The following is an 18522-nucleotide window of genomic DNA, read 5'->3' as shown; positions in this document are numbered from 1 at the left end:
CAGCTGCCAGCTTACCGCTAGGCCGTGAGGGGTCCCAGAGGACCTTGTCCATAGTAATCCGGAGGAAGGCTACCCCTCTTTCTGGGAACAAGTGCGCACCGCGAGGCTCAGGGGACCCTAGGCGCGAACGTGCCCGACTTCCTGGAGCCCTGGCTGGGATCTGGGGGGCGAATGGCACCTCATCGGGACTTCCAGGGAAAGCATTGCGGGCGACCAGATGGCCGAGGGGAGAGGGTCGACCAGATGCCCGGGACCGAAAGGACTCCCCATCTGCCCGTCCCGAGGCCTTCCCTTGCGGTCGGGCTCCTGCCTGCCCACGCAGGGCTCCAGGCCACAGCCCATCTGGTCCCCGGCAGGGGACCGCAGCCCTGGGAGGGTATCTGGGCATACCCTTTCCCCTAGTAATCCAGAGAAAAACAACCATCGGCAAGGGCCCGAGAGGCAGAAGCGTCCCCGGGCCCCTGGGGGCCCCTGGCGGCCGGGGCCCCAGGACGCCTTCCCCCTCTCAGCATGGCCGGACCTCACGGAGGTCTGTGCCTGATCAAACTCGGAGAAAAAGGACCATCAGAAAAGGGGCTGAGAGGCAGGAGCATCCCCGGGCCCCTGGGGGCCCCTGGCAGTCGGGCCCCGGGATGCCTTCCCCCTCTCAGCATGGCCGGACCTCACGGAGGTCTGTGCCTGATCAAACTCGGAGAAAAAGGACCATAAGCAAAGGGGCTGAGAGGCAGGAGCATTCCCGGGCCCCTGGGGGCCCCTGGCGGTCGGGCCCCGGGATGCCTTCCCCCTCTCAGCATGGCCAGACCTTTAGAAGTCTGCCTGATCAAACTCTTAGAAAAACGACCATCGAACTCGGAGAAAAACAACCATCGGCAAGGGGCCGAGAGGCAGAAGCGTCCCCGGGCCCCTGGGGGCCCCTGGCGGGCGGGCCCCGGGACGCCTTCCCCCTCTCAGCATGGCCGGACCTCACGGAGGTCTGTGCCTGATCAAACTCGGAGGTCTGTGCCTGATCAAACTCGGAGAAAAAGGACCATCAGCAAGGGGCTGAGAGGCAGGAGCATCCCCAGGCCCCTGGGGGCCCCTGGCGGTCGGGCCCTGGGATGCCTTTCCCCTCTCAGCATGGCCAGACCTTATGGAAGTCTGCCTGATCAAACTCGGAGAAAAACGACCATCGAACTCGGAGAAAAACAACCATCGGCAAGGGGCCGAGAGGCAGAAGCGTCCCCGGGCCCCTGGGGGCCCCTGGCGGGCGGGCCCAGGGACACCTTCCCCCTCTCAGCATGGCCGGACCTCACGGAGGTCTGTGCCTGATCAAACTCGGAGAAAAAGGACCATCAGCAAGGGGCTGAGAGGCAGGAGCATCCCCGGGCCCCTGGGGGCCCCTGGCGGGCGGGCCCCGGGACGCCTTCCCCCTCTCAGCATGGCCGGACCTCACGGAGGTCTGTGCCTGATCAAACTCGGAGGTCTGTGCCTGATCAAACTCGGAGAAAAAGGACCATCAGCAAGGGGCTGAGAGGCAGGAGCATCCCCGGGCCCCTGGGGGCCCCTGGCGGTCGGGCCCCGGGATGCCTTCCTCCTCTCAGCATGGCCAGACCGTATGGAAGTCTGCCTGATCAAACTCGGAGAAAAACGACCATCAAACTCGGAGAAAAACAACCATCGGCAAGGGGCCGAGAGGCAGAAGCGTCCCCGGGCCCCTGGGGGCCCCTGGCGGGCGGGCCCAGGGACACCTTCCCCCTCTCAGCATGGCCGGACCTCACGGAGGTCTGTGCCTGATCAAACTCGGAGAAAAAGGACCATCAGCAAGGGGCTGAGAGGCAGGAGCATCCCCGGGCCCCTGGGGGCCCCTGGCGGGCGGGCCCCGGGACGCCTTCCCCCTCTCAGCATGGCCGGACCTCACGGAGGTCTGTGCCTGATCAAACTCGGAGGTCTGTGCCTAATCAAACTCGGAGAAAAAGGACCATCAGCAAGGGGCTGAGAGGCAGGAGCATCCCCGGGCCCCTGGGGGCCCCTGGCGGTCGGGCCCCGGGATGCCTTCCCCCTCTCAGCATGGCCAGACCTTATGGAAGTCTGCCTGATCAAACTCGGAGAAAAACGACCATCAAACTCGGAGAAAAACAACCATCGGCAAGGGGCCGAGAGGCAGAAGCGTCCCCGGGCCCCTGGGGGCCCCTGGCGGTCGGGCCCCGGGATGCCTTCCCCCTCTCAGCATGGCCAAACCTTATGGAAGTCTGCCTGATCAAACTCGGAGAAAAACGACCATCGAACTCGGAGAAAAACAACCATCGGCAAGGGGCCGAGAGGCAGAAGCGCCCCCCCCCCCCCCCCCCCCCGGCCCCTGGGGGCCCCTGGCGGGCGAGCCCCGGGATGCCTTCCCCCTCTCAGCATGGCCGGACCTCACGGAGGTCTGTGCCTGATCAAACTCGGAGGTCTGTGCCTGATCAAACTCGGAGAAAAAAGGACCATCAGCAAGGGGCTGAGAGGCAGGAGCATCCCCAGGCCCCTGGGGGCCCCTGGCGGTCAGGCCCCTGGATGCCTTCCCCCTCTCAGCATGGCCAGACCTTATGGAAGTCTGCCTGATCAAACTCTGAGAAAAACGACCATCGAACTCGGAGAAAAACAACCATCGGCAAGGGGCTGAGAGGCAGAAGCGTCCCCGGGCCCCTGGGGGCCCCTGGCGGGCGGGCCCCGGGACGCCTTCCCCCTCTCAGCATGGCCGGACCTCACGGAGGTCTGTGCCTAATCAAACTCTGAGAAAAAGGACCATCAGCAAGGGGCTGAGAGGCAGGAGCATCCCCGGGCCCCTGGGGGCCCCTGGCGGTCGGGCCCCGGGATGCCTTCCCCCTCTCAGCATGGCCAGACCTTATGGAAGTCTGCCTGATCAAACTCGGAGAAAAACGACCATCAAACTCGGAGAAAAACAACCATCAGCAAGGGGCTGAGAGGCAGGAGCATCCCCGGGCCCCTGGGGGCCCCTGGCGGGCGGGCCCCGGGACGCCTTCCCCCTCTCAGCATGGCCGGACCTCACGGAGGTCTGTGCCTGATCAAACTCGGAGGTCTGTGCCTGATCAAACTCGGAGAAAAAAGGACCATCAGCAAGGGGCTGAGAGGCAGGAGCATCCCCAGGCCCCTGGGGGCCCCTGGCGGTCAGGCCCCGGGATGCCTTCCCCCTCTCAGCATGGCCAGACCTTATGGAAGTCTGCCTGATCAAACTCTGAGAAAAACGACCATCGAACTCGGAGAAAAACAACCATCGGCAAGGGGCTGAGAGGCAGAAGCGTCCCCGGGCCCCTGGGGGCCCCTGGCGGGCGGGCCCCGGGACGCCTTCCCCCTCTCAGCATGGCCCGACCTCATGGAGGTCTGTGCCTGATCAAACTCGGAGGTCTGTGCCTGATCAAACTCGGAGAAAAAGGACCATCAGCAAGGGGCTGAGAGGCAGGAGCGTCCCCGGGCCCCTGGGGGCCACTGGCAGGCGGACCCCGGGACACCATCCCCCTCAAACTCGGAGGAAAAGGACCATCGGCAAGGGGCTGAAAGGCAGGAGTGTCCCCAGGACCCTGGGGGCCCCAGCGGGCAGGCCCCGGGACGCCTTCCCCCTCTCAGCATGGCCGGACCTCACGGAGGTCTGTGCCTGATCAAACTCGGAGGTCTGTGCCTGATCAAACTCGGAGAAAAAAGGACCATCAGCAAGGGGCTGAGAGGCAGGAGCATCCCCAGGCCCCTGGGGGCCCCTGGCGGTCAGGCCCCGGGATGCCTTCCCCCTCTCAGCATGGCCAGACCTTATGGAAGTCTGCCTGATCAAACTCTGAGAAAAACGACCATCGAACTCGGAGAAAAACAACCATCGGCAAGGGGCTGAGAGGCAGAAGCGTCCCCGGGCCCCTGGGGGCCCCTGGCGGGCGGGCCCCGGGACGCCTTCCCCCTCTCAGCATGGCCCGACCTCATGGAGGTCTGTGCCTGATCAAACTCGGAGGTCTGTGCCTGATCAAACTCGGAGAAAAAGGACCATCAGCAAGGGGCTGAGAGGCAGGAGCGTCCCCGGGCCCCTGGGGGCCACTGGCAGGCGGACCCCGGGACACCATCCCCCTCAAACTCGGAGGAAAAGGACCATCGGCAAGGGGCTGAAAGGCAGGAGTGTCCCCAGGACCCTGGGGGCCCCAGCGGGCAGGCCCCAGGGCTGCCTTCCCCTGATTCAGAATCTCTGGAGGGCTGACTGACCCTCTCCCTAGTAATCCGGAGGAACATTACCCCCCTTTCTTGTAATCCGTGCACCCGAGGGGACATAGGGGACCCAAGGCACAAACGAGCCCGACCTCCTGGAGCCCTGGCTGGGATCCGGGAGGCGAATGGCACCTCATCGGGACTTCCAGGGAAGTTCGGTCATCTGGTCGCCCTATAGGAAAGCATAGCAGGCGACCAGATGGCCGAGGGGATCCGATGGCCGGGCACGAAAGAGGACACCCTGTGCCCCAACGAAGGAGTCAGCGTGCTCCGCGGCATGGCCGACCGGAGGCCCAGGGCCCCAGCTGGGCCCCAGCCATGGAGGCTCCCAGGGGCCCCGACAGGCCCTCCCACCCGGGCCCCCAGGCACTTTGACAAGCAGGGGAGGCCTGCCTGGGCACAACGGAACCCCGACCCGGGCCCGGGCCCTTGGCAGTGCAGCAGGCCGGGGGACAGGGCCCAGGGCCCGAGCACCCGACTCGGGGCCCGCCGTGGCCCTTGGATCCAGCCGGGGCTCCCAGGCCTGGAGGCGCAGGGGAAGCCTTCCCCGGGCCTGCCGGACACCGTCCCGGGCACCCTGCCGCGCGGCAGGACTCAGGACAGAGCCCCGGGTGGGGAGGCCACAGTCCCCGGGGCCCTCAAGGGCCCCGGACGGAGCTCCTGAACCCGGTCAAGCACGGGGAGGCTCCCCGGGCACCACGGAACCCCGTCCCGGGCTTTTGGCAGTGTGGCAGGCCGGGGGACAGGGCCAAGGGCCCTAGCACCCGACCAGGGGCCCGGCGCGGCCACTGGACCCAGCTGTGGCTCCCAGGGCCCGGGGCGCAGGGGAAGCCTTCCCCGGGCCCTCTGCACCCCGTCCCAGGCACCCGGGCCACGCTGCAGTCCCAGGGACGGACCCAGGTCTGGGGCGGCATCCTGGCCCGCCTATCTGCCGGCTGATGACCGCTAGCCCGACAAGGGTCCCAGAGGACCTTGTCCCTAGTAATCCGGAGGAAGGCTACTCCTCTTTCTGGGAACAAGTGCGCACCGCAAGGCTCGGGGGACCCTAGGCGCGAACGTGCCCGACCTCCTGGAGCCCTGGCTGGGATCTGGGAGGCGAAAGGCACCTCATCGGGACTTCCAGGGGAACCCGTCCATCTGGTCGCCCCATAGGAAAGCATTGGGCGAGACCAGATGGCCGAGGCGAGAGGGGCAACCAGATGACCGGGACCGAAATGACACCAGTCTGCCTGCCTGCCCCGAGCCTCCGCGGGAGGGTTCCCGTCTGCCCTTCCAGGGCTGCAGGGCACCAGGGCTCCAGGGCTCCAGGGCTCCAGGGCTGCAGGGCTCCAGGGCTCCAGGGCTGCAGGGCTCCAGGGCTCCAGGGCTGCAGGGCACCAGGACTTCAGGGCTCGGGAGCTGCGGGGCTCCGGGGTTGCAGGGTTGCTGGGCCCAGCACCCATGGAGCCCTTCCCGGGTACTTTCCCACGCCGCTGGCCGGAGGAGGGAGCCCTGGACGCCTGGGAGGTGTTGCCCGGGAACACAGCCCATCTGGTCCCCGGCAGGGATCCGCCAGCCCAAGAGGGGTCACAGAGTACCTTGTCCCTAGTAATCCGGAGGAAGGCTACCCCTCTTTCTGGGAACAAGTGCGCACCGCAAGGCTCGAGGGACCCTAGGCGCGAACGTGCCCGACCTCCTGGAGCCCTGGCTGGGATCTGGGAGGCGAATGGCACCTCATCGGGACTTCCAGGGAAGCCCGGCCATCTGGTTGCCCCGTAGGAAAGCATGGCGGACGACCAGATGGCCGAGGGGAGAGGGGCAACCAGATGACCGGGACCGAAATGACACCAGTCTGCCTGCCTGCCCCGAGCCTCCGCGGGAGGGTTCCCGTCTGCCCTTCCAGGGCTGCAGGGCTGCAGGGCTCCAGGGCTCCAGGGCTCCAGGGCTCCAGGGCTCCAGGGCTCCAGGGCTCCAGGGCTCCAGGGCTCCAGGGCTCCAGGGCTCCAGGGCTCCAGGGCTGCAGGGCTGCAGGGCTGCAGGGCTGCAGGGCTCCAGGGCTCCAGGGCTCCAGGGCACCAGGACTTCAGGGCTCGGGAGCTGCGGGGCTCCGGGGTTGCAGGGTTGCTGGGCCCAGTACCCATGGAGCCCTTCCCGGGTACTTTCCCACGCCGCTGGCCGGAGGAGGGAGCCCTGGACGCCTGGGAGGTGTTGCCCGGGAACACAGCCCATCTGGTCCCCGGCAGGGATCCGCCAGCCCAAGAGGGGTCACAGAGTACCTTGTCCCTAGTAATCCGGAGGAAGGCTACCCCTCTTTCTGGGAACAAGTGCGCACTGCAAGGCTCGAGGGACCCTAGGCGCGAACGTGCCCGACCTCCTGGAGCCCTGGCTGGGATCTGGGAGGCGAATGGCACCTCATCGGGACTTCCAGGGAAGCCCGGCCATCTGGTTGCCCCGTAGGAAAGCATGGCGGACGACCAGATGGCCGAGGGGAGAGGGGGGACCAAAATGATGCCAATCTGCCTGCCCCGAGCCTCCGCGGGAGGGCTCCGGGGGCTGCAGGGCTCCAGGGCTCCAGGGCTCCAGGGAACCAGGGAACCAGGGCTCGGGGCTCGGGGGCTGCAGGACTCCAGGGCTCGGGGGCTCGGGGGCTGCAGGGCTCCGGGGTTGCAGGGCCCAGGACCCATGGAGCCCTTCCGGGGTACTTTCCCACGCCGCGGGCCGGAGGAGGGAGCCCCGGACGCCTGGGAGGTGTTGCCCGGGAACACAGCCCATCTGGTCCCTGGCAGTGCACCGCTATCCTGGGAGGGTGTCCGGGCATACCATTGTCCCTAGTAATCCGGAGGAAAATTACCCCCCTTTCTTGTAATCTGTGCACTAAAGGTGACAGAGGGGACCCAGGGCGCAAACGTGCCCTACCTCCTGGAGCCCTGCCTGGGATCCGGGAGGCAAATGGCACCTCATCGGGACTTCCAGGGAAGCCCGGCCATCTGGTCGCCCTATAGGAAAGCATTGGTCGCGACCAGATGGCCGAGGCGAGAGGGGCGACCAGATGGCCGGGACCGAAATGACGCCAATCTGCCGGCTCCGAGCCTCTGCGGGGGGCTCCAGCCTGCCCTTGCAGGGCTCCGGGCATGCGGGGCTCCGGGACTGCAGGGCTCCGGGGCTGCAGGGCTGCAGGGCTCTGGGGCTCCGGGGCTCCGGGGCTCCAGGGCTCGGGGACTGCAGGGCTCGGGCTGCAGGGCTCCGGGGCTCCGGGGCTCTGGGGCTCCGGGGCTCCAGGGCTCGGGGACTGCAGGGCTCGGGCTGCAGGGCTGCAGGGCTCCGTGGCTGCAGGGCTCCCGGGCTCCAACCAGGCCGGGGAGATCAGGGAGTCTGCCCAGGCACGAGGGACCCCTGTCCAGGGCACACGGACCCCCAGGACGCGCCCCCGTTTTCCACATTTTTTTTTTTTTTCACTACGCGTAGTGTGCGTAGTGGCACTACGCCCAGCCCTACTCTAAACAGTATCAAAATTGCGTGTCATGTGCAAAGCAGAGCAGGAAAGCAAAAATGGCGTTTAAGCTTCTAATGAACCCATGCTCACTTAACACGGTGTGAGTGCAAGGCTGAGCCCACGACACCCTCCCTCGATAGAACCACGTGATATAAACGTGGGCGAACTAGGAACGCAGAGTCCAAGCCTGAAAAGCAGAGTCAAGTTCAAATTTGCATAAAAAATTATTCTCTGTTTGATACAAAACAGTAACTAAATAATGAAGAATAGGTAGAAAAATCAAAGAGTCTTAATCCAACAGCGTATAAGCACAGTATGTAGCAACAGCCTCCAAGAGGCAGTCATTGTTCTCATCTGAAAACATTTCAGCCATCCAATTCAATAGTGAGAATGAACATACATGTTCCTCAACGACCGGAGCCTCTATCACAATCGGAGGAAAACTCGGGTCATCTACAATGTAACTGCGTGCCAAGAAGTCATGCGCCGCTACAAAAATATTCCAACGTCCCATTATTCCATGTATCGCTGCTAAAGCCATAATCCCGCCGCCAGAACAGAGCAAGTCATGAACCACTAAGGGGCTCATCAGCTGGTCATAATCCGCGTTGGGAGACACCGTACTGCAGAGACACAAATCCAGGGCCCAGTCAAAATTGCAGCTCAGGCAATGGAAGACAGGCTGAATGCATGTGAAAAAGGAGAATCGAAACGATAATCCATAAACTGCAATCAATGTAGCCAGAGGCAGCGCTCCATAATAACTAAGCATTCGGTTCCGCAGCAGCAACAGCCGGGACATATTGTCGGGTGCTGGAGGATGTGCATCCATATTTAAATAAACAAATTAATAGAAGCACACCGGCAACTAATGCGACTATTAAGGGGAATCCACCAAAGATGCTGGAAAACATCGAATGAAAAAACGCCAAAAAGACACCAATTATAGTTTGAAAAGAACTCACAAGACCACTGATTCTAACTTTAAAAAAGTAAGAACCCTGTAGTCAAGGATGCATTAAAGATACTCTGAATTAACTCCCCAAAATACAAAGGCACGTCTGTATTTAATAAATTATACACTTCTGTGCGGGTGTTTACTACATGAAGGACAAATGTTTCTCTAGCAGATGTAACAGCGACCTCTGTTTGAGACAATAGCGCTCTTATACGGCTCACTTGGTTGACTCTGCTTTCAATGTCGGAATCGACGGCCAGATGGAAACATCCAGCTTCCCATGCAGAGGAGTAAACACAACTTTTTTTTTAGCAATCCACACGCTCAGTTACCGTAATCATGTAACCGATGCCTGGTAACATTTCACAACAATCTGCATTATTTCAAATTAAATAACTCAAGTTTCCAGTAAACTGAACGTTGGTACGATAGCAGGCGTCGCAGTGCCTTTGAAAACTCACACCAAATTAGGCGCATCTTGATTACAAGAGCCATGCAATTGTATGTGTCTACAAATTAAGGAGTGATCTGGTGCTATTGTGCAATCCTCGCCATTCACATAGACTTCTTTTCCCTCCCTCAGACACCTATATATAAATGATAATAACCAAGCTTAATGGAGATAAGCGCTGCCTAAACATCCATATCTGCCTATACCATAGTATTACATGCAAACCTCAAACTTAAACAGGTTAAAAAGTAACGTTATGATACCGTGGATAAGCCACACACTGGATCGGATTCCAATGAGTGACCACTTTTAACCATTTTCATAGTGCGCCCTGTGCTCTGATTTGACAGTGAGAGAGTGATCGCACCATAGTTTGTACTCCTAATCATTCTCACCACACGCTACGAATACGCTTTCACGTTACGCGTCGCATCAAAGCTTCCCTGTGACGTCATGTACGGCGCCCCGTACGCAAAGGCGCAAATGTTTTTAATTGTTTAAAAACATATATTTATGTATTTATTGAACATACTAACAGAACACATTATCTGGGATAATTATGAAATTTTTTTTAATAATCGTACATTACTTTTAAAAGCAATTACACCAGTTGCAATGAAAAGTCATGCGTACTCGCATCCTAAGAAAACCGTAATAACAGCGTAACCGTACACAAAGCCATGTGACTTTAAAAGAAGAAATTTCATTGGTTCATAACACTTCCTATTACAACTGTTGAAACTTCCGTCCCATTTTAAAAATTCTACTTTGACTTTCTAAAAAGAAACATCTCTTCTGAGAATCTTGTCAAATAGAACAAAGTTTATCATATTACCAGCAATGGACTCATCTTCCAGCCATTCTTCAGAAGAATATTTCATTCCTAAAGAAACTCCAAAGAAGAGGAAAGAAGATCTAATTTGGCAGTTTTTTACTTTTCCAGAAGTGCAAAAAAAGGTTAATGTTCCAAAAGTAACCTGTAAAATTTTCCAAACTCTTTCAAGGGGTGATCCATCTAAAAAATACTCCTTTAGCACAGCAAATATGGAGCGACATGTAAACAACTTTGTTCGAGCTACAAGACGGAGGTTGCAGGACAACCCACCTGCTACTGCACCAAGAACATCAACTGCTGCACCAGCATTTTCAGCAAACAGTCCACGCACACAAATCCATCCTGATTTTGCTCAAGTTAAAATTCTATACATTTATTGCAATAAACTTTTGTGTTATGGGAAACAGTCTAATGACCTGATAAAACGCAGGAAGCAGTAGCATCACTGTCCTCGACATTACTTATTTTTTTCATTCTTTTCTTCCTGTTGGACACTACCAAGCCCCCCATTATAGAAAAAATTTGCCCCCGGGATTTCCCCCCCCCCCCCGGAAGCTAATTAGGGATAAAAAGAAAGTCGTTTTTTTTCCTTTTCCACAGCGTACGAGTACAATACGCGTACAATGCGATTTTTTCATTAAAAATTATAATAATTTGCGCCTAAACATCCATGTGAGACCCCCTGAGCAGGCCTAGAGGATCAACATGTTTCTACCCTACCCCCTTTCCTTATTTTTCAACTTTGTTTTACTGTTTTCTTGTGACTCGGTGCTACCGAGGCACAAGATGGCTGCCAACACGTCCGGGTTTGGAGTGTTGACAGACAGTTGACATCCAATCAGCATGCACCTCGTGTTCGTAATTGTACAGATTTCCGTATGCGCGTCTCTAGATATCGCTATGAATTTACTTTTGATTTTCTCAGGAACTACTGAACGAATTTACACCATTTAACAAAAAGCACAATCTGCGATCCGAACTCTACCTCTCTGCCAAAGTTGGTGTAATTCCGTTCAGCCGTTCGGGCTGTAGCCCTGGCTAAGGGTCCCTATGGAAAATTGCATGGGGAAAACACCTTTTGGGACCCCCCTTTTTTCTCGGCCCCCGCTTGACGAATCACCCCAAAACTTTCCGGGAAGGAGCAGAGCGGAGCAGGCCATTTTCTTGGAGAAATTCGCGAAGATTCAACCACCAGCGCCAAAGTTATTCCAAATAGAATGTTGTGGATTTCCTATGGAAACTAGGTCCGAACTATAACTAGCTACTGGCGACCACCAGTAGGTAATAAATATATATATATATATATATACACACATACACACACACAAACATATATATCCAAATTGATTGACTGAAAAAAAAAGATTTTGGGAGGGGGGGTTCTCTGAAGCACCCTTTGCCATATAGTTCCTGACACTGCTGAAGATTACTTCTCTGTGTGCAGATGTGCCCATGTGAAAGAGCAGAATGCCATCATTCACTATAAAGTTAGTCAATGACTGAAGTGAACTGTCTGAATGCCCCGTGTAGTATGATTTAGTGGGTGGAAAAATGTAAATGAGACAAAAGCAGAGTAATGAATAAAGAGGAACTGAAAGCCCCTATAAGTAAATTAAATACAGAATTGTAGTACAACTAAAACGTATTGGCTAACGCCAGACTAAATAAACGGTAATAACACTCAGTATTCATGGTAAACCCTTAATCCCCTTCGCTGTGCTTTTTTGTTCTCAGTGACATGCCGCACAAAGATAAAAAAAGTGTAATAATTCGATAATAACGAAGGATAATATCAAAAAATAACTCAGTTCCTCCACCTAGCGGTTACACTTTAGAATGCTTTGCAAATTAGTGACAGTGGCTCATGCCTGGCAATAGGTTGGAAGAGCAAGGTTTTAAGGGTACTGGATTACTGTCTTTGCACTGACAGACCATAACTGTATATTACACATAGTTCATACTCTATGCAACGCTCACGCAGTGAATGGGCCTGCGTGTTCCAGGGGTGACTTGGAAAGCGTCGCCAGAGAACAGCACCACATTCTACCTTTAGACTCCTGCAAATGCTACCGGGCACCAAAGTGAAAACATTCTAAAGAGCTCATGCATATGCTTCAATGTCGTCTGTTATGACGTCATGCACTTCTCCGTACTAAAGACGAGTGCGGACTGCTGTCCCCCAGCGTCGGATTTGTAACACGGGCATTCGGGCAATGCCAGAGGGGCCGGTGTCCGAGTTCTGTTGTGGGCTGCTTTTTTTGAGCAGTCTGGGGGCCATTTGGGCGCTGTGTCTATTGTTCGAATACAGGCTCAGCCAGCGGCCCAGTGGGTGTCCAAGTGGCCTTTTTAGAGACAGATGGGCGTCATTTCCTCCGTTTTGCAACAGGCAGAGGTGTCACTCCCTTTCTCTCTCTGGCCGGCCCATTAATGTGTGAACATACTGAGCGGGGGCAGGGGGCCTGAGTCGAAGTGGCCTCACTTGTTTCACGAGTGTAAACTAACGCATGCATTTTTTTTAGCCCCCTCCTATAGTTTTTTTATAAGATTACGCCAAAGCAGTGATTTGAGGAGTGATTATGCAAATGTGGGCCGATTTATTTTTGGGCGTTCCCGGGCCGATTTTCAATCCCAATCCAACCATGCTGTCCCCCATACACTGAAAAGTGATCACTTGCCCGCGCGGTGACAATCTGCCTACCTTGATGTCTTCAGTTTTACATAGTGCACTCAGCCCGTTTATTATCCTTTTTATTTAGACTTTAGCTGTCCATGCGTAAATGAAGCACCCTGTATTTAGAACATCACTTGTCATGCAGGCGCCACTGCATGCTATTTATGAAACCAGGCTCATTCTGCAGTGGCAAACCCACAAACTACTTCCTAGAGCACAGATCTGTTCCTAATGCTGTGCACAGCATCAGCTTCAATCACTCTCAAACAGACCCTCCAGGATTTAGCGATTTTCCTCGAAATCGGCACTTTTGTAAAAATGCCTCGATTTTTACAAAAGTGCCAGCGAAATCAGCACTTTTGTAAAAATGGCGCGATTTTACAAAAGTACATTTTTTTTTAGTGGACCAGGTTTGATCGGTAAATAAAAAAGGGGAAAAGTATTTGAGAGTGCTTTTGCAGGCTGAAGCACTTAATACATGGCCCATTTTTGGAACCAGCAGAGTAATTTTAAATGGCTGAATAAGAGAATATAAAGTAGTAATGAAGGAGCAGTAGGGCCAGAATACTCAATAGTATATGTTATGATGCCACAGGAAGGCCTCATCACACACACAGAGTTGTCATGTATGCTGAGGCAATAAGCAACACAAACTCAGCATGTAGAATTTGCAGAAAGGGTGACTGTTAGACCTGTCTGACTTTTTGCGTAGTCCCTCCAAATTATTATTTATTTTGTCCCCTTTTTGCCCCTCATACCTTTATTAATGTTTGTGTCCACTAGCTTTTTCAAGGTGTTGCTCAAGGGGATAGGCGCTCTTTCACCCTCATAGTTTTTCACCTCAGGCCTAGAGGCCTTTTCTGACAAGAATATAGTTGGAGTCACAAAATGGTGGCTACCAACTGTCCCATCTGACAAACCTAGAATCTGTCCCATAGGATAGAGTAGGGCATTCCAGAACCTTCTGGTCCCTTCTGGACCTCTGAGGGTCAGCCTATAAAAGGCGGAATGCTGGGCAACCATTTTGTCTTGTTAGTGAGGAGCAGCTGGAGTATAGGCGAAGGGTCTGGTAGAGGGTAGAATCTTCACTGGGAAGCTTGCCTTTTAAGGGTTGCCCCTTTTATGATTCCCCCCTTTTTCCCTCTTTAAGTCTGACCCAGTTAGCCCCCTCCTGCTGACCCTGGACAGGGGGACTCCAGCCTAGGAGGGTGTGAGGTGTATAACCAAACCTCGACCCACTCTTGTCCAGTAGAGGGGAATTGAGAAATTGGCAGGAGCTAGAGGACTGGTGCTTTGATGCGTGGAACTTCAACCTTGATTAGCTCCTCCTCGGTGTAACACCAGGACCCCATTGTCAGTGAGAGTGAGCGCAGACAGTGTCACCTCCTCTCACCTGTGGACCCTAAGGCGGAAGATCCGGCGCTGCCATGAAGTCCATGTGAAGAGGAAGTATAGCGCTAGTTGTTTTGGGCGGCGCACTTCTGCACAGACTCTCGGCGGTGATCACTGTGTGGCGCTGACCGAATTTGGGCGACGCGCCTCTGCGCAGACTCTTGGCGGGGACCACTGTTCTGACAGGAGGGGCCTAGGACCGAGCAGGCCCAGAGGTGAGCCACTACCCGCGCTGACAAGGGGAGTAGCCGCCGGTCGGAGCCGCATCTCCCTCGCGCGTGCGCTGGAGCGCTGCCAGCAAGGGAATCCACGGAGAGCGGGCTCCTCACAGAGCGCGAGTTAGCGCGACCTCCTCACGGGGCTGGCGGGTGCAATCTGGAGCCCAGCCCTGTGATTCACGTTGGGAGAGATCGACTGAGGCCCCAGAGAGAAAGTGTGGGCTGAAGAGTGAGGCCGACTTTCATCACAAGTAAGGGGAGTGGGGGAAAAGCGCGAGGTGCTTAGACTTCCCCCCTTATTTCAGTCTTCAGGGTGTCTGGAAGCACTAAAGTGCGGAGTGAGGGGTCGATTCTGATAACTTGAAGGATTTCCCTCACAGAGATTCGAAAGAGACAGAGTAAGTAGGAGTTTCAGAGCTGAGGAAGGTTAACTACAGAACACTGTACAATTTACAAGGGAGCAGCCTGGGTAGAATGCCTGTGGTACTCTAAAGGATTGCCAAAACGTTCTTGTTTCACTGAAGGCTCACTCAGTAGATATGGTGTTCACCTGCTAAAAACTCAGCTTTGGGAAGGAGGGGTTGCTATGATATCTGAAAGAGTTGGCTTTGTTAAACTGGAGATCCTATAACTAGGGTATCTGGGGGCTGAACAGGAAAGTAATCTCTATTAATGTTTCTGTGCTTAAATTTGAGACACTGCTCCCTGGAGACCAATGTGATGTATTAGTAAGTTGGGAAAATGAAAAGTGTAATATTTTAATAACTTTGAAAATCTTAATAATTCCATGAGTAAATGTAATGTACTGAACTGAGATTTCTAAAGTCAAGAGAGCAAATATTATTTTTATAAACAAGCTCGTATTTTTCCAAACATTGGTGTAGCGTCATTTTTGAGTGAAATTGCGTTGATTTACTGTTGGGTGGTTCTGCAACCTTTACACATGTGCCTTTAGTGATTGTGTCTTACCCTAGGCCAGGCTACCCTAGGTGACCTGTCATCTCAGGTTCCAACAAGTTGGTGTCTAGCGGTGGGATCCTGACTGTGGTTGCAACTACTCAGTAGTAATTGAGCGTAATTCACTAGACTACACCAGGAGTTTTCTCCTAGCGGCCCTCCTAATTTGTGCTTTTGTTTTTCCAAATTTGTTCCTGGTGGTGGGGTGGAGGTAGCTTCAGGTTGCCCTTGCAACTCAAATTTCCTTGTGTGTATAACTTGGTATTGCCTATTGTAAAATGGAGTTTGCACTAGAAAACCTAGACACCTATTCTGTGGCTCAGCTGAAAGATTTCTGCCAGAAAATGGGGGTATTTTTTAAGCATGGTGCCAAGAAGGGGGAACTCCAGACCAGTCTAAGGGCTTGGGTGGAGGCACACAAAGAAGGGAAAGAGGAGGATGAAGGGACAGACCGGGACACGGTTGTGGAGATAGAAGGATTATTCCACTCTGAGGGGGAAAACCTACTCCCAGGACCAGTGTCCTACTCCAGGAAGGGCAGTAGCGCCTCTGGGGGAAGCTTAACTGAAGCAGAGCTCGCTGACAGGAGGGAAAAGAGGCAATTAAAATGGGAGTTGGCTAAGCTGGAGCAGGAGAAGGAAGAGAGGAGGATGGCTCACGAGTTCAGGTTGAAAGAGTTGGAACTCCAGGCCCTACAACGGGGGCCCTCTCCTGTAATGAATGGTGGCAGCGAATCTAAAGAGACAGCCAGGGAGTCCAGACCCTATTTACCAAAAGATCTCATTGCTAGCTTTAGTCAGGGAGATGACATAGCCAAGTGGTTGGCTGCCTATGAGGTCTCCTTAAGAGCCCATGGGGTGCAGGAGAAGCACTGGGGGGTGGTTTGTATAGGTACATGCCTCCCGCTGGTCGGGACACCTTGCTGGCCCTGGAACCAGAGGAGCAAACCAACTACCCCATCATGAAGCTAGCATTGGTAAGGAAGTTTGGGCTTACCCCAGAAAGGTACCGTCAGAAGTTCAGGGGGAGCCACTAGTTGAGCACCCAGAACTGGGTGGACTTCCTTGATTACGCAAGAAAGGCGTTAGAGGGCTGGGTCAAGGGCAGTGAGGTGAAGGATTATGAGGGGTTGTATGATCTATTTTTGAAAGAGCACCTTCTCGAGAAATGTTTTCCCGAGCTGCGCCAACACCTTGTGGACAGCAAGCTGACCAATCCCCGGAAGCTTGCAGAGGAGGCGGACATCTGGGCAAGTACCCGGGTGTCCTCAAAGAGGACTGGAGGGGATTCCCAAAAGGCTGGACAGGGCGCCCCCCAGAAGAAGGAAGTGGGAGACAAAAAGAGGGAGTTCTCTAAAGGTCCCCAAAACAATTTCCAAGGAAAGGGAACAGGTTCCACCCCTAAGGCAAACCCGCCCAGAAACCCTAATCCTGGCCAAAGCCAGCAGCCAAGGGTTCTCCACTGTTTTGAGTGTGGTGGTGTTGGACATTATAAGGGAGATGTCAGATGCCCAAAGAGACCACCCCCTCCCACCGGAGGAAAACCACCGGGAGTAGCTAGTGTAGCGCTCGGGGAGGAGTTGCCCTTAGATAAGGGAGGTGAGTGGGCGGGTGTCACCTTAGTGTCCCTGGGAGAACGGGAGATGGTTCCTAAGATCCAGGTGCCCCCAAATACTGTTAAGTATGGGCAATGGATCACCATCAATGGCCAAAGAGGGGAGGCTCTGAGAGATACAGGAGCCAGTATGACTATGATGAGAAGTCGACTGGTGTCTCCAGAGCAGGTGATTCCCAATGTACTCCACCCCGCCGCGATGGCTGACGGCAGAATGGGCCACTATCCAGTGGCTGAGGTTCCCTTTGAGTGGGAAGGGGTTGCAGGTTCACTTTGAGTTGCCGTAAGCCCTGCCGTGCCAGTTGATTGTCTGCTGGGGAATGACATGGAGCACAACACTTGGAGAGAGGTGGAATACCGGACGCACTCTGCGATGCTGGGTACACCTGACTGGGCCTGTGTGAGCACAAGGTCTGCGACTGCCCGGAGAGGGAGTTCGCCTGGGTTGGAGCCTGGAACAATGGCCCAACCCGCTGCCAAAAAGGGACAGACCCGAAGACAGGAAGAGCCTGCTTCGGCTTCCACACCCCATGTGACAGATCGGCCACCTGCGGTGGTGGACCAGGAGTCCGTGGAGGGGGAAGTAGACTCTCTGGAGGATTTACCCATCCCTGCTGAGTGGCATGTGGAGGGAGGACCTACCAGAGAGGAATTCTGTAAGGGGCAGAGGGAGTGCCCTACCCTTGAGGGACTGAGGCGACAGGCTGAAGCCCAGGCAGCAGGTGATGCTACGGGACACTACCATATTTACTGGGAGGATGGACTCCTCTACAGTGAACCCAAGGTACCCTTACCTGGTTCATCAAGGGCCTTGGTAGTCCCGCAGCAATACCGAGCCTTTCTGCTGGAATTGGCTCATGCTATACCCTTGGCAGGACACTTAGGTCAGGACAAGACCTTTGCTCGGCTTGTCCTCCACTTTTACTGGCCTCAGATGAAAGTGGCGTCCAACACTTACTGTCGGACGTGTGTATCCTGCCAGGCCAGTGGGAAAACAGGGGTGAAGCTGAAGGCTCCCCTGGAACCACTTCCAGTCGTTAGCACCCCCTTTGAAAGGGTGGGCATCGACATTGTAGGTCCTTTAGATCCACCAACAACAGCTGGTCACAGGTTCATCCTGGTTCTGGTGAATCATGCCACACGGTACCCAGAGGCAATTCCTCTGAGGACAGTCACTGCACCTGTGGTGGCTAGAGCCCTAATGGGGATCTTTACCCGAGTGGGTTTCCCCAAAGAAGTTGTGTCTGACAGGGGGACCAACTTTATGTCAGCTTACATGCGGGCAATGTGGAAGGAGTGTGGAGTGACCTACCGGTTCACCACTCCTTATCACCCCCAGTCAAATGGACTGGTTGAGAGGTTCAACAAAACCTTGAATGGCATGATCAGAAGTCTGCCCGAAAGCCTGCGGAGGAAATGGGACGTCCTCCTACCCTGTTTGCTATTCTCTTACAGGGAAGTGCCACAGAAGGGAGTGGGCTTCAGCCCCTTTGAACTTCTGTATGGGCACCCTGTACGCGGACCTCTCAGCCTGGTGAAGGATGGTTGGGAGAAGTCTCCCAGGAAACCCCCCCAGGATGTAGTGAGCTACATGCTGGCCTTCAGGAGCCAAATGGCGAAGTTGTGGAAGCAAGCTTCTGACAACTTGGAGGCCAGCCAGGCAGTCATGAAAGAGTGGTATGACCACAATGCTCACCAGGTGGAATTGGAGCCTGGCCAGAAAGTGTGGGTGATGG

The sequence above is a fragment of the Lissotriton helveticus genome, chromosome 3_1, assembly GCF_964261635.1.
Source record: "Lissotriton helveticus chromosome 3_1, aLisHel1.1, whole genome shotgun sequence".
Taxonomy (NCBI): Eukaryota; Metazoa; Chordata; class Amphibia; order Caudata; family Salamandridae; genus Lissotriton; species Lissotriton helveticus.
Note: the sequence above shows the minus strand (reverse complement) of the source record.